Raw genomic sequence first — 23,718 nt, forward strand, 5'->3', positions numbered from 1 at the left:
TCCCAAATTATACCTATAATAAGAGAAGTTAATAGCGCTAACATTTATTGAATCATCATTCTGTGGCAGGCACTGTGTTAACCGCTTTACTTAGATTTCATGGTAACCATATGCAGTAGCTACTATTGCAATTTCCATTTTACAGATGGGGATACTGAGGATCGATGAAGTCAAACAAAGTGGGTCAGGGGCTGGGATTGAGAGGAAGAGTCCAATGTAGCTGGTTCCAATCTCTGTGAGCTCTGATTTCTGCCCCTTGCCTCTTCTTTTTGCTCATTTTTAAGGACACTACTCTTTTGACATTCAGAACTAATTCCCCATCAGGTCATTTAACAGGTAACCATTAAAAGCCCTGTATGTTTTCTAACCTCTCTGGTTGTCAATGGACTATCACAATGCATGCTCTTCCCATGGACCATAGGGACATGATCTCACATTGTCCTGTGCTAGTATCTGTTTATTGAATGGGTGGGATTCATTGCCTCCCAATCACACTTTGGGGGAAATGCCATCCCCTGTTATGCCCATCATGATTTTTTAGCTCATGCTGATCACTTCTTGTCTGAACTGAACCCCTAAATATCTGTCTCTATTCCATGTTACAGCATTTGTTAATATAGACCATTGTCCTGCTTCATACTTGAAACTATATTTACCCAGCCAGATTGTAGGCTTCCTGAGGGCCAGAACCAATATTATTTTTTTCCTAGAACCTTCTTCTTCCTTCCCTATACACCTTCTCCATAATATAAGGCATGGAGAAGCATAGTAATTACAGATTTATTAGAGATTCTTTCCTTTTGTAGAAATAAGATAGTGAAGAGAGAGTGAGAGAACCTATTTCCTGGAAAAGAAGATATCCTATTTCCTGTGCCAAGTAGTTTTCTTGTTAATAGTATTCCACTCTCAAATCTCCCTGTTCAAGGATGGAGAACCTATTACAACCATCTGCATAAATAATATATGCTAAAAGCCTTCTCTGAAAAAAAAAAAAAAAAAAAAGCCTTCTCTGTGCCACAAATATTGACCTTGTTTAATAATTGATGATGAACTCCATACTACCCTGGAACCATGCTGACACAGTTTTGTGTCCTTGCTACAAACTCATATTTATAGCTTTTGTTTTCTTAAGCCTGAAATTTACCTAAATTTCTTTATGGAAGGGTATTTTCCCCCTGGGGCTCTAATACGATACTAGAAACTGAATTCAGTAAGGCAAGTATAGTGGAAATGAAAGGGAGGAATCTCACTCCATCATTGTAAAGAAAGTCAAGCTTTCTCCTTTAAATCATGTTCCTGATAGGTGGCTCTTTTTGTCATAATATTTCACAACTTGACTTTTGCCAAATAATAATACAAAACAGCTAAGATTTAGTGAACATTTACTAAGTACCAGGTTCCCTTGAAAGCACTTAACTTGTATTGTCTGATTTAATCCTTAAAAGACCTCCAGGAGAGAAGAACTGTGATTATTTCTATCCTACAGATGAGAAAACTGGGTTATGGGAGGTTAGGTAATGTTTTAAACACACAGAGGAAGTGGCAGGGTTATGATTCCAATATCAACAGTCTGAATCAAAACCTTATGCTCTAAAACACTATGACAAACTGACTTCCTGCTTGTATATCCCATGTAGTGGAAAACGGCTGAGTTTGCTTTCTAATCATCACTTCTTATGGGAACAGCCCTTCACTTTTCCCTTAGAAACCATTACTGCTAAGCTTTCTGTTCACACCTGGTTCATAGTAACTAATTTAATGATAGGACTCTGACCTAAGTCCAGTATGAGATTGATTGTAAAAATGATCTCAATTTTTCACCTTCCCTGTATCCATGCCCTTGCAATGTGACTTTAAACCTCTTCCCAGTTCCTCCCAGTCCTTTCAATATGGACTGGCTTTGTGACTTAACAGGACAAATACATTGCAGCAGAAGTAATGTACTAATTCTAAGTATTGACTTCAATTTGACTTGTGTATTTCCACCCTCTCTCTTAGAACCATGCAACTGCCATGAGAAAAGTCTGGGCTAAGTTTTTGGAGGGTGAGAGACACAGGAGGAGAGCCTGGTTGTTCTAGCTAACGTTACTCTAGAACAACCAGTCTGCCGTTGCCCAAACAAGTTGAGAGCCCAGACGAGATCAGCAGCCAGCTGTCCCACAGCTGACTTCAGATGCACCAATGAGCCCCACTGAGACTATCAGAACCACTAGTCCCACCTGCAGACTCATGAGCAATAATGAAATATCATTGTCCTAAATGATGAGTTTTAGGGTGATTGGTTAGGAAGCAATAGGTTAACTAGTACATCTGACTAGCAGAAACCTTTTGAAATTTTTCTGTAGCTATTAGGAAAGAATTGATATCAATTTATTTATATTGTTAAGCTATTAGGATTTAAGATGAAATTATTGGTGGTCATTTTTGCCTGAAGAAAAGATTACTTGAAAAAATGCCAACACAAAAGAAACAGTATGAAAGATTAAAGAAAAATATTTCTGATAACATTCTTTGATCACCTGGATGCACCAATGCCTGAAGCCAAAGCTTGAATTTTCTTGTAAGATGAGGTAATAAATTTCCTTTTTGGCTTAAAACACTGTCCCTTATTAACACAAGAGTTCTGATTAATGTGATGACTATAGACTTTACAATAGCTTTTAATGAACATCATCAAATTCCTTACCTTTCTCCACCCCTTTTCTCATACATGTCCTCATCCTGGAATGTCCTCTTCTCATATCTTTACCCATACTGTTATCATTTGAAGTCCAAGCCTTGCTTCAAAATCTTATGAAAGTAAAAGGTGGAAGATTTATATGATTTGAAGAGAAACCAGAGAAATTATTTGCAAATCATATATTTGATAAGGGATTAATATTCAACATACACAAAGAATTCATACAACTCAGTAGCACCCCCCACCCCACCAATCCATCTGATTAAAAATGGGCAAAGGAACTGAATAGACATTTTTCCAAAGAAGACACACAAATGGCCGATAGATACACAAAAAGGTGCTCATTACCACTAATCATCATGGAAATGCAAGTCAAAACTGCAATGAGCTATCACCTCACAGGTGTTATAATGGCTGTCATCAAAAAGACAAAAGATAGCAAGTGTTGGCAAGGGTTCAGAGAACAAGGAACCTTTGTGCATTCTTGGTGGGAATGTAAATTGGTGCAGCTACGATGGAAAACAGTATGAAGCTTCCTCAAAAACTTAAAAATAGAATCACCATGTGATCAAGCAATTCCACTTCTGGGTATATATACAAAAGTATTGAAAGCTAGATATTGAAGAGGTATCTGCACTACCATGTTCATTGCATCATTATTCATGGTAGCCAAGATATGGAAACAACCTAAGTACCCATGAATGAGTGAACGAATAAAGATGTTTTATATATACATATATGAATACTATTCAGCCTTCAGAGAAAGAAGGAGATCTTGCCATTTGCAACAACATGGACGGACCTTGAGGGCATTATGCTTAAGTGAAATAAGTGGGACGGAGAAAAGACAAATACTGCATGGTATCACTTATATGTGGAATTAAAAAAAACAGAGTGAAACTCAAAGAGACAGAGAATAGAAGAATGGTTGCCAGGGGCTGGAGGATCAGAGAAATAGGGAGAGTTTGGTAAAAGGGTACAAACTTTCAGTTACAAGATGAATAAGGTCTGAGGATCCAATGTATTGAATATAATATGGTGACTATTGTTGATAATACTGTACTGTGTGATTGAAATTGCTAACAGAGTAGAACTTAAACGTTCTCACCCAAAATGTAAAAAGATAAATATGTAAGGTGATGGATATGATAATTAACTAGATGGGAGAAATCCTTTCACATGTGTATGTATATTAAATCATCATGATGTATACTTTAAATATATTATAATTTTATTTGTCAATTATACCTCAATAAGACTGAAAAACTCTTATGAAAGTAAGGTCAAAGATCCAAAATGAGGTTAAGTAGCAGGAATGGGAATGGAAGATACTAAGGATGGAGTAGGAGAAATACTACACCTTGGAGCAGTTATGAGCAAAAGTCAGAATCATTGATTCATTCACTGAACAAATAGTTGTTGAGTAAGTCTATATATCCATGCTAGGTTTTGGAATATAGAGAAGGCAGATAATTTTCCTGCCCCCAGGAAACTTAATTTTTAGAGGAAGAGACAGATACACACAATAAGTGCACAATTTCAGACAAAGATAAATGTTTAACTTCAATGACTGAGGCAGTAGGAAGGCAGTGACTCACATGGAACTGGCATGGATGGGTGGTCCTGGAAACCTCTCTGAGAAGTGATATTGATTAGAGGCTTAGAGAATGAGAAGCAGCCAGCTTGAAATAATATGAAGGAAAAGCACTTCAGGCAGGGGGAAATCAGTACAAAGGTGTGAGAGAAACCTAAGATCTTGTGTTTTGAGGACAAGGGAAAAAGTACAATAAAGTGAGGTGAAAGTGGGAGGGCAAGAGACGAAGTTGGGGGATTTGTCCAGAGTCTTTAGGCGATAGTTTATAAGGAGTTTGGATTTTATCCTGAGTGTGAAGGTAAGCTGTTGAGGGTTTTTTGTTTGTTTGTTTTGTTTGTTTTTATTATTTTTTGTGGTACTCGGGCCTCTCACTGCTGTGGCCTCTCCCGTTGCGGAGCACAGGCTCCGGACGCGCAGGCTCAGCGGCCATGGCTCACAGGCCCAGCCGCTCCGCGGCATGTGGGATCCTCCCGGTCCGGGGCACGAACCTGTGTCCCCTGCATCGGCAGGCGGACCCTCAACCACTGAGCTACCAGGGAAGCCCCAAAATGAGTGTCTTTTATACCTCTTTTTTACTTTTGCATTTCAAGACAAAATAAACTTATGGTAAATAGCCAGGACATATTCGGACTCACATATACATACATGTTAACTTTATAAAATTAGAGTCATCATGCTCTGTATCTAAGTTTATCTGCATTTTCACTTGACACTAAATTATTCATTCGGCAAATAGCTATTGAATAGGAACTCTCTTCCAAGTAATTTTCTAGGAAATGGGGGTTAAAACAAGGGGCGAAAGAGACAAAAATATTACGGCCCTCATGAAGCATACATCCCAGTTTGGAGAGACAAAAATAAACACGATTAGCAGAATGTATAGATTTCAGGTGGTAATAGGAGCTAAGGGGAAATGCAAGAGAGTATTGGGAGGGGCTGACATTTTTAGAGATGAAACTTATGGCATACTTCTATTATCTTAAATAATTAACCAAACATTTTAATGACTCCTCAATATTCATTATGTTAACTAAACCTTAAAACCCCTATTTTTAATGACAGCATATATTCCTTGTATTTAATATTCCTATTGAACTTGGACATTTTGATTTCTTTTAATTTTCTCTATTATATGTAATTATATATAATTCTCTGCAGACACCAAGGTTTCTTGTATTTCCTTCATCATGAGCTTACTTAAGGCTCTCGAAACCTGTACCAAACTACCTTCCACAAAGGAGTTATAATTTTTATTCCAGACATCAGTGTTTGAGAATGCCTTACAGCTGAACACTTACTTGGGGCTCTTCCTTCATGAGATAGAGGCAAGAAAACATTGTCAACTCTAAAAGGACTTACTACACATTTATTTTTGAACTAGGAAAGATCCACTGAGCCCGTTAGCAGCATGTAAAAGAGGGAAAATTGAGAAGCAGAAGAAAGAAGTGACTTGGCTAGATCATTGGAGAATTAGTGACAACATCTGGACTATATCCCAGATTATTTAATTCTCAGTCCAAGGTTCTTTTCACTCCTTCATTCAATCATTCTCATCAAGTGGACAAACAAAGTGTTCAACGGAAATTTCTGTATGAGCAACAATATTAATTTTAATGTATCACCTCAAGGTCTATGTACCATGTTGCTCCTTACCCTTTTCTGTGGGAATCTTATTTATATTGGAGAGATCCAGGCAGCTATACAGGGTTCAGCACCAAGGAGAGCTCCAGCAAGCCTGTGGCCCTTGATGTTCTACAAACTTTGAAGCTTATATCATGAATAATTTAGTATTGTCTGTCTTTGGGGAAGAACTTTCTAAGCTTTAGGAGATCTGGCATGTTAACATGGGTCCTGATCTCTTAGCATAGAGTCATAGATCTCTCCACAGAGCCTACTAGCTGTTCACCCACATCAGGTCGGCCACGGAACTGGCTTCTAGCTAATGGAATATGAGCAGAAATGATGTGTTCCACCTCCAGGTCTGGACATAAAACCTCCCATGCAAATTCTTCTAAGATCTTTTCTACTGAGATGGTGACACAGAGCAAACTTGGAAGTCACATGTTGAACATGACAAAGCCATTGCAAACCTAGGTTTTTAAGTGGCTGAGTAGGGAAGAGCCACAAATAACCTGGATACCCCACCCTGGGCATAAGAAAGAAATAGACATCTTGTTCTGTAAGCCAATGAATTCTCTGGGTTCTTTTTGTTACAGTAATTTACAATAATTACCTTATCCTGCCCTAATATGGTTCGTTCTTCTATGAACACAAAAGCTTTCTGCATTTGATTGAAATCTGTGCCCCCACAAGAGTTGCTATTCACAATTGATTGTGTATCCCACAAATCACCTCTCCTTACTTACACCTCCTTTTCTTCTGGCACATTTATCTCACCTGTTAATGTATATAAAATTGTAAAGCCACGTATTTTGGATTTTTTCATCCCTTTTCCACAAACGCTCATCATCATACCTATCTTAAAATTTCTTATCGTTTCTTTCCTTCTTCTCCTGGAAGAGATACTCCTATACTTTCAATTCTATCTCCTCTCATCACCCCCCTGAGAACTTGATATAACAGTTATCAGCTATTTTCCTTAGAGCACCAATCTCTCTATGTTGCAGCCAACCCTTCTGCCTACCACGATGGTTTGCTTTTCATTAGCAGATCAATCCCCTTACCTCTCTTTTTCTTCTTTCTCTTTGCACTTCTATCTTTACTTCCATCCTATCTCCATTCACCACCAAACTATGAGAAAGGTCAATTCACACCTACTACATTGACTTTCAATACAGTTTCTTCCTTTCCCTTGAGATCTGATGTTCTCCATGTTTTTTGAGGCTGGAATTGCTCTTGCTATCACATTATCGGTGGTTTCTCAGTTCTACTATCTTGACCACTGTGTACATTTTGACCTTGTTCAGCACTTTTTCCTCTCCTTTTGTCTTTAAGCTAATGGAAATCTCCAACTTTTCTACATGTTTGTTTCTTCTTTGTTGATTCTTCTCCCTCTGGCTTTACACCACATGCATATTTTTTCTTAGGCTCTTACTTCAGCATCCATGAGCTGTTCTCTCTTTCCAATACTATTTCCCTGTGGCTCTGGTTGTATTGAAGTAATTCCTGGGCTTCAAATTTACACAGTTCCTGTCACATTGCTCTTGCTATTTCCCCTTGCATTCATTTTCCAAATATTCGTTACAGTTATATCCCTTCTTCTAGTTACCAATCAAACATTATACCCTCTATGAAGCTTTCTCTGAATCTCCCAGATGAAAATTCTATTGCTGTCTAAAATCATTTTACACTTTATTTATACCTCTACCATGAAATATTTTGTAATGTGATTATTTGAATAGAGCCAGACACATAGTTGGCTGTCACCAGTAACTCCTTCCTAAGAGGAAGAAGAATGAAGAGATTGAAAGGTACTTTTTGCCTGGATTATTTTGTGCATCTGCAACCAAATAGCACATGCACTGTCTGTGACCATCAGGATCTTGAATCTAAATTGCAGTTAACCTCCACGAAACCTCATGCATCAAGCTCTGGGTGTGTTCTGTGCCATTTTCCCCTTTCTTTTTGGAGGATGATGAATCAGACTCATCATGGTATTCAATTAATTCCACAGAGCTGACTCCTGAGGGAGTTTGTACCCAGTGTCCTCTAACTGATGATCAATCATGCTCTTGTTGTTGGTACCCAAGGCAGCAGGCAGCAGGCCTGTGACACGCTCCAGGTTGTCGAACAGAATGTGTCCCCATCCAAGCAGGAAAGGTTCTGGTGACCTTTGATGGCATTTGAGAGAAGTCATTTGCTCTGGCTTTTCTGAGGCCATATTGATCTCTGCCCAGGATTCAATTTTAGACAAACAGGCAACATAATTTATGTAAACTGGGCAGGTAATTAAACTCTCCTCCGAGGCAAAAAGGTCAGAGCAGAATATTTAAAGTTTTATTTCTAAGTAGAAGTGGTTAGCTAAAAAAAGAGGGAGAAATCTCACTGGGGTTGTCATGTTGCCAACTGTTACCCTATAAATTATATGACCCAGATTATCCTCCTAATAATGGATCTGAGTTCTTTTTGCTGAAGGAGCTAAACAAGGCAAAAATACTCATTAAAGACAAAGTTTGCATATTCAAAACGACTGAGGGGTAGTAGACTTAGTGCTAGATTGTGATGAAATCTTCCAATAACTTTTTCAGAGTGATTTCCAGACAATAACGAGTTTAAATAAAACTTGGAAGTACAGCATAAAGAATTTCCCTTCCCCCCCCCGAAACCATTTGAGAGTAATTTGCCAACATGATGTCCCATCACCCTCAAATCATTCAATATTTATTTTCTGTACATAAGAACATTCTTCTCTATGATCACAAAATAGCTGTCAAAATCAGAAGGTAATATTGATACATCACTGCTATCTAATCCTCAAGCCCCAATTAAGTTTCTCCAAGTGTTCTACAATAGTTGTTTTTAGATAGTATGTCTCTAGTTTATTTCAGCTTGGAACAGTTTCTCAGTCTTCATTGCACTTTAATGACCTTGATATTTTTGAAATATTACCAGTCAGTTATTTTGTAGTACGTCCCTTGATATGGGTTGGTCTGCCGTTTCTTTGTCAGTAGATTCATGATATGCACCTTTGGTAGGAATACCATTGAACTGGTGCTGTGTCCTTCTTCTTGCTTCCTGTCAGGTCACACATCATTTCCACTTGTCCTGTTACTAGGGATATTAACATTGACCACTTGATTAAGTGGACTCTGTCAGTCTTCTCCATTGTAAAATTATTCCTCTTTCCTTTGTGGTTAATGAGTGTTTTGAAGGGAGGTATTATGTATAAAACTATGTAAATATCCCATTATTCATCAACCTTTCAATTTATTCATTGATATACTTACATCAGTGTAGACACTTGGATTCTTCTTTTATTCAATAGGTCATAGTCCATTACTCTTATTATTTCTTGATGCTCTAATTATCTGTGATTTGACAAATGGGAGCCCTTCTAGCTTGGCACATGTGTCCTCTTGATATGTTCCCAGCCATCTTTGCATACTTCTTTATACTGGCCAAAAAAAGGTGCTCCACGCTCATTCTGTATTGTCCCTGTCCCAGCCCTAGATTCAGCCATTTCTCCAAGTAACTCTGACTCCTTTTACTGGCAAACAGTACTATTTAGAAACCAAGATGCAACTGCTATGTTTGATCATTGCTATTGGGATGACTCAGCTCTTAGGTCCTTTCTGTGGACAGAGATAGGGAATATATGCACATACTCTAGATATACACACATACACATTTACATCATCCTCATTGCTGTGTTCATCTATTTATATATTAAAAACCATGAGATTATATCAGCACCTCCAATTCCAATTTGACACTCCAGGGTTCATTCTGGTTTCCTCTCTTTTTATATTTAGCACTCTCTATTATTAATAGTGAGAATCTCGAATCCATTACCCTTAATGCATTTACTTATTTGATCATTCTCTCTGCATGTAAACCATCCCTTGCCACAAGGGCCGCCCTTCACTTTTGCAAAGATCATCTGTTCACCCTGCTTGGGCTCTCATACCCTCCAGTGGACCCCTGTCACAGCCAAGCCCCAATCCCTCCTGGGGACCCTCCTCACCTGCCCAGGTTATGACACACCTCTCTGCCTACATTTCTATTCCTCTCTCTGCTGCATAGATGCCTTCCTCTCCTCGCTTGAGCTCAAATCTCCCAGGCTGGGCTGCTGCTGCCATTCCCCTGTATGGATACCTTCTTCCCCCTGCCCAGGCTCTGGTGCCCTGCATTGGGCCAACCTCTTCCCCCAAGTAGAAACCCTCCCTTGCCTTCTCAGGCTCTGACACTGTGCTGGGATGCCCTCAACATCAATGTTTCCTCACTCTTCCTGGGCTCTGACATCCTGTACCTGATTGCCCATACCACCATCCCCCTACGTGTAGGTTCCTCTTACCCTGTTCAGGCTCCAGTAACCCCGCAGGGTAACACTCCCACACAAATGCCTTCCAGAGGCCAGTCAGACTCTGACATCCTTGTCAGGCTGCCCCTCCCCTGGGGTGCCCTCCAACACCTGATTGGGCTCCCATCCTCTGTGCTGGGCAGCCCTGCCAGGCAGATACTCTGCTTACTCTGCTCAGACTCTAACTCCTGTGCTGGGCTACCTTAATCTGCCTCTTCCACCCACAGATACCTGCCTTACTCAGCCCCACCGAATCATTTTGCATTAAATTATTTGGGAAGGAAACAGGAAAAGAAACCTATTTTAAAAGAAATTATTATTATTTTTAACTTTGAATTTGAAAATGACTTTTATTTTTTTTAGTTAAAAAGTTCTGTCATATTTGTCAGAACTCGGTCTGACAAAGAAACTAGGATATTTCAGTATGCATTTCTATTTTCCAAAACAATTCTAACCTCTTTGCTATCTCGTGGTCTAAGAAAAGCCTTTGGTTTCTATCATCTTCCTAGGTAGGTGTGATCTTCTGACATTATGATATTAACATCTGTAAAAGCAGTATTCCCAGCAGAAAACAGATGGTATGTGGAAATTAGGATAATGTATGTAGAGTCTAGTAAAGTTACTACTTATAAAGTTGTGGGTAAAGCTAAATATCCACAAGGGATCATGCTGGACCTTGGAGGTAGTAACTATAGAGAGACAACACCATCTCTGGGCCTTGTGTCTTTGGATCTCTACTTACAGTCCTGAGGTTCAGTCACTGCACCCAGTCCTGGCATGGGTGGATTGTCCTAGCTCCCTTCTTAGAGAGCCAGGGAGCATCTGGTCTCATTCGTTCTAAATTTTTCTAAGTTACTTTGTGTAATCAGGAGAACATTTCTTCTCCTTTTAAAGTGTGGCTTCCCCCATGTCTTGTCCTTTATTCTCCCCTCTCTGTGATTTCCATGCAGTGACTCCTCCAAGTTCCAGGTCCTTACATATTAAGGCATAAATAAGAGAGAGAGAAAAGCAAGGAAAAAAAAACTGTGGGAGTTCTGAGACACCGTTTTCTTTTTCTTGAATCAGTCTGGGTTTCAAGGTTATTATCTCCCTGTAGACTTAAGCAAACAGCACTTTATTTCGGAACTCAGAGCTTGACAGTGATGTCTTCCTTCCAAGCATCATTAGGTAGAAAATGGCTGCAGAACAGTCAGGAACAACCAGGGGTCCTTAGGAATCAACACATCATAGAGATTCTTCCACTATACGCACAGGCCGTGAGATGTGTATTATTAACTCTATTTTACAGGTGAGGAAAACTAGGGTTCAAATAAACTATGTAATTTTTCCTGAAGACATATAGCCTTTCATGGCAGGTTTGGGATTCAAACCTAGCTTTGACTGTAAATACGTTCCTTCTCCACTATTGCCTGTTGTTGCCCTGTCTCTCTCCATTATGTGATATGATAAGCTGTAAGTTATTCACACAATAAACATTCTCATGATTGCCTATGCAGGTCTCAAAATAACAGCTTGTTGTGAAAACTAAGATCATTTTGTGTCTGTGCATACGAACAAATGACATTTGGTGGTCATAGTTCTTTTTTTTTTTTTTGACACCTTAACTAATTTCAGCTGTTTAAAATGTGGAGTAGTTGAGGTTGCTTAACCTGTCTTATGGGTTATTGATAGATTTAGAGTCAAATTTCCAGTCACTGTGAAGCATAACCATCCAAATGCCAACTCAGTGATCACTAGAGAGAAGGTGGCGCTATAGCAAGTCTTTGAGAATCGGTGGCCACCACTGAGGTGCAGGGCTGAGATAGCTCTTCAGTCAAGAACTTGCTGTTTATTTGTGGGGAGTGACGTCAGATGACATACTCTAGCTATAGAACCCTTGGATTGGCCAGGGCATTTGAGCAAGGCTGTACCTTAGGTACAAGGCTGTACCTAATTGGCCAGGGCATTAGGACCTAACCGTTTTTGCCCAGTGGTGGCTTGTGGAGGGATGTCTGTGCTCTAACAGGTAGTCTTTGCTCTGGTGCTCTCTGAGGGGTTGGCTGACACTTTGTCAGATCTGCATTGCAGTCTGAGGCTCTCCCTGCCCTGTCCTACTTCCTCCCCTTGTTACCATTCACAGGCTTCTTCCCACCACCCACTCCATAAGCCTCTTGCACTTGTAACTCTGTCTCAACATCCATTCCTGGAAGGCTCATTTGATGCAGAACTACTAAAGAGAGGTTTTTTTTAAAGCGATTTTTATTTATTTATTTATTTATGGCTGCTTTGGGCCTTCGTTTCTGTGCACGGACTTTCTCATCCTGGACCAGGGCTTGAACCCGTGTGCCCTGCACTGGCAAGTGGATTCTTAACCACTGTGCCACCGGGGAAGTCCGAGAACTACTAAAGAGAGGTTTACTCTTTTGGCTCAAGGGTCTATCGGTAGTGACATGAACAAAAGTCAAGCCCAAGGCTATCAGGCTCAATTCATCACATCGCCTCATTGTATCTGAGGAAGTGAGAAGAGTCAGTAGATAGTAGTGTGTCAGGAATTTAGAGAGCTCAGCAAAACTGGGTTGGAAGCAGTGGGGTGTACTGAAAATTGGAATAAGTGAGAGGTTTAGTCCAAGTAGTCTATTTAGGCGGCAAACTATGACTCATCCTGAAAGAAAGTCAAGGCCGGCCAAGCCTGTTTATTTCCTGTGCAGCCAAACTGTTCCCTTCTCCATGTTCCCATCTTTCTCTGTTCCTATGTCGGTCAACGCACTTATCAGATATTGATTTAAAAAACACGTCTTTCTTTAACATAATCGCATGCATGCTAGAGCGGCCATGTCCACACCTCAGGGCTTTCCAGAACTCACCACAGCGCAGCACGGTGTCAGTGCTTCCTAGCTGCTCAAACAATGTTTACTGAGTAAACGTATGAATAATTACATATAAAAGTCCCTGCTATATCAGTTTCTAATTATGTGTTCTAATCACACCAGATTATTTCTTTAGATTTCACTGGACTGACATTAAGGCCCTACAAGAGGGAACAGTCAACCTTCTCTGTTTTAGCTGGAGACAGAGTTTGCCTGCAAATCCGCTATGGCACAGTGAAGTAAGTCTCCATAGAAGAGAGACCTCGGCCGGCTTGGCTGACAGGAAGTTAGTCAGAATGGATTTGCCACTGGGAGAGTCAGCAACAGCTATATCATCTTGGTATTAGTCAAATTAGTAACAATATAGCTACTGCTTTCAATAACCATCCTCTCTTCACTAAACACCTCACTGACCACTTTTTCTGTTCATCTAACCTTTTCATCAGAAATGTGCTTCAGATATTTGGTTATAGCATACCTTTGAATGTTCAGTCCTAAATCTACCTAAATTCATACTATTCTGTTCTGTAAAGTTCTTATTTGCATTGGTATAATTATTGGGCATTATTCCATTCCCAACACTAGTATTATTAAATGACTTGACTTCATTTAATTTGTTTTTGCTTACTTTATCTTAAACATATGTGTTTATAGCACCATTTTGGGGGGTCTAAAGTTGTAATCTTAGAAACAGGAATGTTAATCACATTCATGTGTAGAAGACTCTATATTTTACAAAGAACTATCACATATATCAGCTCCCGGGTGTAAGGACAGTTGTAGTAAAAATCCATGTGCATTAAGAGATTTGCATGAGTTCATTACCAAGGTCCCTTGGTCTGTTTAAGGATGGGTAATTACGACATACTTTGATAGTGATTATGAGGCCTTTTTGAACATTCTCAATATGCTAAAGGATGTGAAAAATGTATTCCTGATGAAACACATTCCTGAAAATAACTTCTTTCTATAGCAGTATAGTGTATACACCACCTTCCCAGTCATCCCTGGAAGGTGGAGGTTACAGGAATTTGGACAGAGCATTTGATGCCAATTTCCTCCCACTCCACTGAATGCAAATTCTTTGATTTTCCTTCTGAACTAGCTTCATGGTTGGCGTACGGTGTAGATGAACAGCACTACAGATGGCACTTCTTTCTAGCTCTCTCTGTCCCAAAGAGAGTGGACACCTGGGACCTGACTTTCTCAGGCTCAGTAAGACATGCTGCTTCCCATATAGGCTATCACTTCACTGTGTCTCAGAAGACAACAGCGAACATTAACTTTAAGACACAGGGGCTTTGTTTCAAATTCTGGCCCTGTCATTCATTAGATGTATGATATCATGTAAGTCACTTAGCTTCTCTGAGCCTCTGTTTCCTCCTGGGTAAAACGAAGACAGTGTCCATCTGTAATGGATATTTATTGATATTCCTACCTTGCATCCATTCTTTCCCTCCATTCCACTGTTATGGCAACAATATCACAACTTTGTTTTGATGGTACGATTCCACCCCACTCTTGGTTCTTGGGCTTTGAATGAATTTGTCTCTGTCTTTCCCCTCCAGGGTACAAACAGGTGACCTAGGTTAAGGCTAAGCCAATCAGTACAACCTAGAGCATCATCCCTCAGGCTTTGATGATTGGCTTAGAGCTGGTCACATGATCTAAGTCTGGCCAATCGAAACCAGGAAAATTGAATTCTGGTAGATATTTTCTGAGCTGATGGAACGAATAGATTCTCTTGTCTGCTGGATTGAGTGCTATATTTGTGAGTTTGAGCTAAGTGCTATCATTCACCACAAGGACTCTGAGAACAGAGTCTATCTAGAAGATGAAGATGGAGAAAAAGATCCCAGGGATATCATTTGAGACTTGGTTGAGCCATGTCTACGGCTCTTGGATTCTGCCCTGAATTTGCAGGCAAGTTAATACATTTTCTTTCTTGTTTGAGCCAGTCTGAGCTGGGTTTTCTGTCACTTGAAAGTATGAGTTTAAATTGATAAAATTATCTCTAAAGGGTTGTTGCAAGGATAAAATGAATAATTATGAAAAGCACTAATCCAGAGGAGACTCTCAATAAATAGAAGCAATTATTGTGGTTTCATCTTCAGGTTTTTTCTAAATGCTACACTCTTTCCATAATAACGATTGGAGTAGTCTCAAAACCCGAAAGCTATCCAGGGATCTGGGCAGAACCAGGTGACGCAGGTTTGTGTGTATTTTCAAAAGTTCAAAGCATCAAGCCAAAATACCAGTTACTCTGATGCAGGCTGAGTATTCATCATCAGAAGTACATATGCAGCAAACACACACACACACAAATGTACAGAACTCTATAAACATTCATTCCCATATCCAATGACTATGTAAGTCTCCCTAGGGTAACAAGGAAAGAACAAAACTTGGCATAACCTATCAGATTAATTCAATGGAGTGTCCAAAGTAGATTATGTTAATTCCAAGAGTAATTTTTAATATTTGTAATGTAATGTATTACTTGATAAGATTGTGAAACCTTCTGACAGCTTATTAGCCAGTGCCATTAAAACCAAACGTCAACTTTATCAACTGCTGTCAGCGAAATTAGCAATGAAACAGTCTCCAGGGGATGGACGTTCAATTTGTGTTGGATAATGGTATGAATAATCACTTGGATTTATATAGCACCTTTTCTCTGAAGCGTTTAAAGAGTTTACAAACATTTATTCTCACAGTATCCCTGAATAGAAAGAAGGGGCCAACTTTATTGCCCCTATGTGGTTTGTGGTCACTTTACAGCTTTGAGATTGTGGAGCCAGTGCTCACAATAGGGTTTACATCACCCCTAGCTACTTTTCTTGCAGTTAGGATATAATGCCACTGGGTGTGGAAAAATGCCTATATAGAAGAGACTAATAACAGAAAAAAGAGAATGAAATGGTTTTCCATTTTATTATACTGAAACATTAAACTGTAGCTATTATTAAGTACAGTTAATCACAAAGAGTGACTAATTATCATGTTTGTAAAAATTAATGTACAATTTTGAAGAAATGAAAAGCAGAGACATAGACAAAGTTAGAAGAGACCTTATAGAAAACCAAGTTCAGTGCCCTTATTTAAGCATTATGCATTTTGGTGACCATTTTTGCATTTTCTCCCAAGCGTCCATTCATCTTCTTGGTTATGACATTCTAATTTTCCTCTGGGAGTCATGTTTTCCCATACTCTGTCCATGCAGTTTGGGTGGGGATGAAACTAATCCTGAGTCTTGGAGTAGTGACCTGATCCAAACTTGGCTAATGAGAGGACTGTATCCTTCTGGCTACCCCTGCTTTAGAGATAAACATGTGATCCCAACAGGGCAGTGAGAGAAATACCTGCAACTTTTCCTATAACTATCAGGAAAGAGATTTTCCTTTTTCACTGAAGTTGCTAATCTGGTAAAGTATGAGCCTAAAGCCATCTTGCCCTCCAAATTAGAAGAGCCTTCCTGAGAATAAAAGCACTATAGGAGGCAGAAGAGCTACAAAGGGAAAAAGAAAGAATATGATTCTCAGTGACCCCACTCTAGCTCCTGGGTCCAGCTGTGTGTGAACCCTATCCTCTTATACAAGCCAAAATGAATGGGCTTTGAGCATTTGCTAATCAAAGAGATCTTATGCATGTGATGCTTACTAAACCATACATGTCATGGATTTCTAATTAGCCTAAAGTTGCTTTTCTTTTGGGTAGATGTGCAGTCAGGATGGGCTAAGGTTTGCTGTGGTAACAAACACTGCTGAAATCTTAGTAGTTTGCAACTACAATTTGTTTTTGTTTTTGTTTTTCCAGCTTAAATACAAGTCTATAGAGGGTGGGCTAGAGGTCCTTTGCCTTCTTGGTAAAGGTTACACCTGTCAGAATGGCTGTAGTCAAAAAGACCACACATAACAAATGTTAACAAGCATATGGAGAAAAAGGAACCCTTGTACACTGTTGGTGGAAATGTGTACTAGTGTAGCCATAGTGGAAAACAGTATGGATGTTCCTCAAAAAACTCAAAATAGAACTACCATATGGGTATATATCTATGTGACTACTTTTTGAACGATGGCATGTGAACAGAAGTGGTGAACACCATTTGGAAAGGAACCATAAAACTTTCTGACTAATCACCCATTCTATGGTAACGGTGGAAGTCATATACTGAAAACAGTGACATCATAAGTTATGAAGAGCTAGGATCACTGAATCATTGTTTAAAGGAGAGCTACCCAGGAGAGCCAGAGATCTCCATAGGCCCATGCAGTAAGTAAGGAATAAGCTATGTGCTAATCCACTAAGTGTTTATTTATCCTTTCTTTAAATTTTATAGCTAATGTGGATTTTCCCTCTAATATATCAGAACATATAGAAATGATCTCAACCATTTCTTACCAATTGCTACCTTGGATTGCAATGGCATAGGAGTACCAAAAGGGGCATTTAAATCTAAGTAGTCAGAAAAGTCTTTCTAGAGAGTTGAGTAAAATACAAATTTGATGTACCTCCACTGGATAAACGTGATTTTCATCCTGTGCATCTCAGTACACAAACTAGCACATGGAAAGAAAAAAATGTCAGGGATATGAAATCCTTCCACAAAGTGGTCTTCTTTCACCTCAGAAACCCTGAGTAGAGTCTCTGTCTTTGTCTCTAATTCTTGAGACAAATTCTTTCCTGTCTAGCAGTATTCCTCCTTCCTACACTCTTTCCAAGTCGAGCCTTTTTTTTTCATATAGCAACAGTGAGTTCATGTCTTTCAACAGGTTAGAGTCTAAAGTCAGTGTTTAAAATGAGATTGTGTATATAATTAAAATTACACTGGGAAGTGCTTCAGGAACAAGAGAGATTCTGTCTGTCTTCCAATCCCTCATATTGACTCAGGTTGCTCACTCTGTTCATAGTTAGCCATCCACGTAGACTTTACCCATCTCCCAGGAAATGACATTTCCCCCCTGAGCACCCAAATGCTTTGCGTCATAGCCCCAGGGGCTAAGTCAGGGGCTAGTCTTGCTTATTACACCCTAGCCAGCATCAGTTCACTTAGTTTTCCCTATTTTCTAAAAAAATCCTCCACAGGTCTTCATTCTTGTCCTCGTGATTCATGTTCAACAACAACAAAAAATGCCTTCTTCTCATAAACACTAGATATCAGAAGACTAATTCACAGGAAGAAGTTGTGATTGCCTCCAGAAAGTTTTATTTATGTTAAACTCAATCTTTGAAGGTGTCCGTGTTTAAATGTGCCATTGTTTCAAAACACAGTCCTCCTTGTAGCCGTAAGCAGAGTGCATTTGGCTATCTTGGGCCATCGGGAAGGAATGGAGAATAAAAGTGGGATAGCAAGTGTCTTGCTGCAGAGCACAAATAGAAAATATAGTGGGAATAAGACAGGTTTAAATTTGGGGCATTTTTAATTAGACTTAATCTTGTTCAATGGTAATTTTTGTGTATGGGACTCTTCTAAGCTGGAGACGTTATTCCAAGAAAAATACGCATATGCACATAATTTAATATGTTGCCTATGATCCTAGGAGAGCTATAATTTTTGAGGTCCATGCATGGATTCGTTAAGAACTTTTGATCTAATCTACCTTAACACCTAGGATGGGATTTGTTTGAGAATTCCAAGTTGCAGTCTATAAAAATACTTTTCTAAGACTCCAAGATTTATGAGTATTAAATTCTAAGAATATAGGACTGTTACATGACAATTCAACCAAAAATACAATCCAAATACCTTTTCACTTGAATAATGCTTTGGAAAAAATTCTGGTAAAGTGTCTTCTGATGTCCCCATGGATGACGTTTTGACAAGTTTTGCCCAGGATGACATTATTGGCAGATGACTTGTGGAATAAGTTTGAGTGGCTATACTTGAAGAATATTAATAGTGGCTCAGTGTCACAGGGGTGAAGTGTCTCAAGCAGAGAATGAGGACTAAAAACTATTTAATAGTTTTGTCTGTTATTTAGGAGATGCCATAGAAGGGAGAAATATGAAATATAAAGATTATACAGGGCTTCCCTGGTGGCGCAGTGGTTGAGAGGCCACCTGCCGATGCAGGGGACACGGGTTCATGCCCCGGTCCGGGAAGATCCCACATGCCGCGGAGCGGCTGGGCCCGTGAGCCATGGCCGCTGAGCCTGTGCGTCCGGAGCCTGTGCTCCACAACGGGAGAGGCCACAACAGTGAGAGGCCCACGTACCGCCAAAAAAAAAAAAAAAAAAAAAAAAAGATTATACAATTCAAAATTTCCTTAAAAATTAAAATTTTGGAAGAAACCAAAGAGGTGAATTAGAAAATTAAAGTCCAACATTTAGGATGATGCCATGAATTCCATTAATGGAAATATATTGAATAGATGGCCATCTTACACATCTTCCCACCACAACTGAGGATACTGTTGGCAATTCTGCCTAAGAGACATCAATGAATTTGAGCAAGCGCAAGTGTGAGCATCCAGTATGGTAGGCGGTGTGGGGTAAGAGTAGAACTGGTCTAGAAATCATAAAGATTGGCTTTAAGAAATGAGGGACCTTTTTCAAGAGTAAAGAAGACCACAGAGAAAGAGAAATCTGCTCTCAAGTATTGGGTTGTCCAAAAAATTCATTCGGGTCTTTCTGTAAGATGTTGTAGAGAATCTGTGTTCTGAGTGGCTTCTGGTGGTGAGTCTCCAGTTTGTATATGGAAGTCATAGGAGGTGCTTTTCATCTGTTCTGAGGGAATAAAAGTCTACCTTCAGTTCCTTATCATGTAATCATTTGTCTGGGTGTCTGTTGGGCTCTCAGTATGGTTTTGCATGTAATTACAGGATTATCATTGACCAAGTTTACTAAAGAAATAGTGCTAACATTCTGTGGGTGGTTAGATTGAGGATCCCTAAGATTCTTAGGTCTTTACAACTCTAATACTTTATATCTGCGATTTATTGTAAGCCTTAAAACCATAGTCAAGTGAGAAGGACTGCAATTTAATGGTGAGCATTGGCAATAAAATGATAAGGAAATAAGGATTCATACATTTCAGTAATTATTGTTCTGTGGTCTCGATATAGAACATATTAGATTTATTTAGAACCAGGTGTTTGATAAGTATTTCTAATTAACTAACTATTATTTGTTGAATGCCTATATGCTAGATGTGTATATAACACCTATGAGGTAGATGTGGCATTATTTCCTATGTATAGAATTTAAATAAAAGGGTCAATGATGTACAACGAGTACGTGGCAGGGCTAAGATTCAAAGTCCAGGTGCTTAACCCATCTGCCATTTTGACACCTCAGTTTTGGGGGAACTCAAATTTTCTGGGGCTATAACACATTGGGCTTAGCATACGTAGTCTTTAGGAGTCTCTATTTTGGTCCATTTATTGTGGGTCATTTTCTCTGCTTGAATCCTTTAAACACTAATAGGACCAATACAAATGTCTGAACTTGACAAACATTTGAAAAGCAAACATCAATGAGAAACACATAAAACCCTTTAGTGGGCTCTCAGGAGTTTTCTTAAATGAATCAGAGGAAGCTGAGAGGGGAACATCTAGCTGACCATTAGCACACGCTTTGAAGAGTCACAGATGTGATGCTTTTTAAAGTAGATTTGCATTTGTTAAAGGTCACTCTCCACTGAGTATTTGCACTTAAGTCTAAGACATAAGAAGGCCACTTTACCTCCTTCCTCCAATTTGTCTGTTCCATGATCAATATCAGAGTCTAGACTAGGACGACTACAGAATCTTACTGCTGGTTAATTTCCCAGAAGATTAACTGGATTTCCTGAAATATCTGGGGTGGGAAGCACACAGAAGTGCACCGGAGTGACAAATGTCCTTATGCCACACTAAGATGCACCATTAACAGAGCTGGATGCTTCCTGTCATCTTTATACACAACCTTACTGAGATCTTCCAGCAAAATGTTTATGTATGAAATAAAGAAAATACTACAAGACTGAGTCACAGAGCCCTGCATCTGAAGAAAAGTCAAAGATGTACATGGCATTTCACACTCTGTCTAGCAATGGTCTGAAGGTGTGCTCCTCCCACCAGGCTTCTTCTCTCTGGTGGAGCTTCTTGTCGTCCATCAGAAGGCTCTGCTCAGTCTCAGGCTCAAGCACCAAAGTTATCTTTTTTATATATATATAAAGTTATTTATTTTATTTATGGCTGCTTTGGGTCTTCATTGCTGCGCGCGGGCTTTCTCTGGTTGCGCCGAGCGGGGGCTAATCTTCGTTGTGGTGCGTGGGCTTCTCATTGCGGTGGCTTTTCTTGTTGCGGAGCCCGGGTTTTAGGTATGCGGGCTTCAGTAGTTGTGGCATTCGGGCTCAGTAGTTGTGGTGCACGGGCTTAGTTGCTCCGCAGCATGTGGGATCTTCCCAGACCAGGGATCAAACCCATGTCCCCTGCATTGGCAGGCGGATTCATAACCACTGTGCCACCAGGGAAGTCCCCAAAGTTGTCTTTATTCATGGGGCTTAAAATAGGTTCACAGGAGTCCCTCTCAGGATATAGCCCTGAGTTCTTCTTCTGCTTAGTCCTGTCCTACCTAAGGTCTTCAGTTCCAGTGACTGGACCTCTGCCTTGCCTGAGATAATGTTCTAATTTATATATATATAGGTTTTAGGTATTTACTTCTCTTTTTTTTCCCCTGTGTCTGCATCCCTGTGCCTTTGAAGACTAGATCCTTGGGGCCCCAGCTCTAACTACATGTGGATACTTCTTCCATTTAACAAAAATGTATTGAATACCTACTATGTGCTGGAAAACACAGGGATGAACAAGACAGAGACATTTTCTGCTCTCATGGAGCTTATAGTCCAGGAGAAGGGGATGACAATAAACATATCAATTAAATAAACAAGATAGACAAGATAGCTAAGAGGAGGCCACGGCTGAGCAGATACTCAGTGAGCTAAGGGAGTAAGAGTACAAACACGTGGGAGAAGCTATTCAAGGTGGAAGGCAGTGAAAACAAAGTGAATCGGGAAGCCTATGCTTGGTGTGTTTGAGAAAAGTTATAAGGCCAGCAGAACATAAAAAGGGGCAGAGTGGGCGTGAATGAGGCTGGAGGTGTAGCCCAGGGTTCTGACCTGATTCAGTAAGTCTTGGGTTGATTTCAGGTTTTGCGTTTTTTAAAACACAGGCTGGAGGACAACTGATGGAGAACCCTGGAGGCCACAGTACAGATGTTTTCTTAACTCCGTCAGTGATAGAAGCCTCTTGAGAATTTTGAGCAGTAAAAGAATGGCCTGATCTGAACTGCATGTTAAATGGATCACTCAGCGGTAGGAAGAATGAGGTGTGGAGAGACAGAAAGTGGAAGCAGGAAGACAAGTTATAAAGTTCTTGCTACCATCTAGGAAACGGAGGGCAGTCACTTGACTGGGTCCCCAGCAGTGCAATTGGTGAGAAATTGTTGGATTAAGGATACATTTTCTAGCAAAGCCAGCGGGACTCCCTGATGAAATAGATGTGGGATGCGAGAGGAAGAAAGAGATCAAGAATGATTCCAAGAATTTTGGCCTGAACAAATGGATAGAGATTAGGGCTATTCCTGAGATGGGAGGAAACACTGGGAGAGAAGAAAATTTCAGTAAGAGGTAGAAGTCAAGAGCTCTGGTTTAGACAGTTTAAGTTTGAGCTGCCCATTAGCGTGCATGTGGAGATGTCAGGTAGGTATCTGGATCTATATACCTGGAACTCAGAGAAAATATCAGGGGAGAGACTTAAATTTGAGAGTCATCAATGTATAGAAAAGTACTTCCTAATCTTTTTCACAACATGGCACATTAAAAATTAAATATTATTTTGCTCATGTTGAAGTAAATGAAGAAACTGTTTATGATTAGAGGTGGTAAGCTTGGAGACTCCAGATGTCCTAGAAATAATCAATATTTCCTCATATGTCTTACCCACATGATAGTTACCTAGGTATTTAATAGGAGCTAACTTTTTTTAAAAAATGAAATTGGTTTCTTATTTTTTGGCCACGCCGCGAGGCTCATGGGATCTTAATTCCCTGGCCAGGGATTGAACCCAGGCCACAGTAGTGAAAGCGCCGGGTCCTAACTGCAGGGTCCCTAGACACCAAGGAACTCCCAGGAGCTAACATTTTTTAAAGCTTTCACTATGTGCCAGGTACCATGCTGTCTGCTCCCAGATCTATTCTTCACCCAGATCCATCCTTCTCTGTACTACTGAGAAGTAAGTTTGGCTAATAGTAGGTGCTAGTGGGAAAAGTCAGTGTATTTTGACCACCCTTTAGGGATTGGCAACAGCGGACAGCCCCTTCCTTTAAGTTCCCATTTCTCGCTGTACAATCCCCATCATTCTGGCTGCCATCTGTAGCCCTGGCTTCTGTGTTTTGGTAAGTTTCACAGTGTCCCTTCACTCTTAGCAGTGGTACTGGCTTCCTACTGCTGTGCATCTCTGAGGTGTCTCATTGTCCCGTATTTCACTTCTCTGACTTCTCATCACTGATGTAGCTAATACCAAGTGTTAAATTCTCTTTATTGAAATATCTAAAGTGATGCCTGTGTCCTGGCTAGGCACTGCCAGACTCATAGGTTACGTTCTTTACATAAATTATCTTGTTCAATTCTTGACCTG

General features: G+C 39.9%; 1 long non-coding RNA gene across 1 annotated transcript in view; it reads right to left on the reverse strand.

The window, feature by feature from the left end:
* Positions 1-1,012: 1,012 nt before the first annotated feature.
* The window catches only part of LOC117199655 (uncharacterized), a 107,357-nt gene continuing 84,651 nt past the window's right edge, over positions 1,013-23,718 (reverse strand). Inside the window, exon 4 of the long non-coding RNA XR_004480938.2 lies at positions 1,013-2,790. This is a non-coding gene — a long non-coding RNA (uncharacterized LOC117199655). The remainder of the gene's footprint in view (positions 2,791-23,718) is intronic.

This window comes from Orcinus orca, chromosome 17, assembly GCF_937001465.1.
Source record: "Orcinus orca chromosome 17, mOrcOrc1.1, whole genome shotgun sequence".
NCBI classification, from domain to species: Eukaryota; Metazoa; Chordata; class Mammalia; order Artiodactyla; family Delphinidae; genus Orcinus; species Orcinus orca.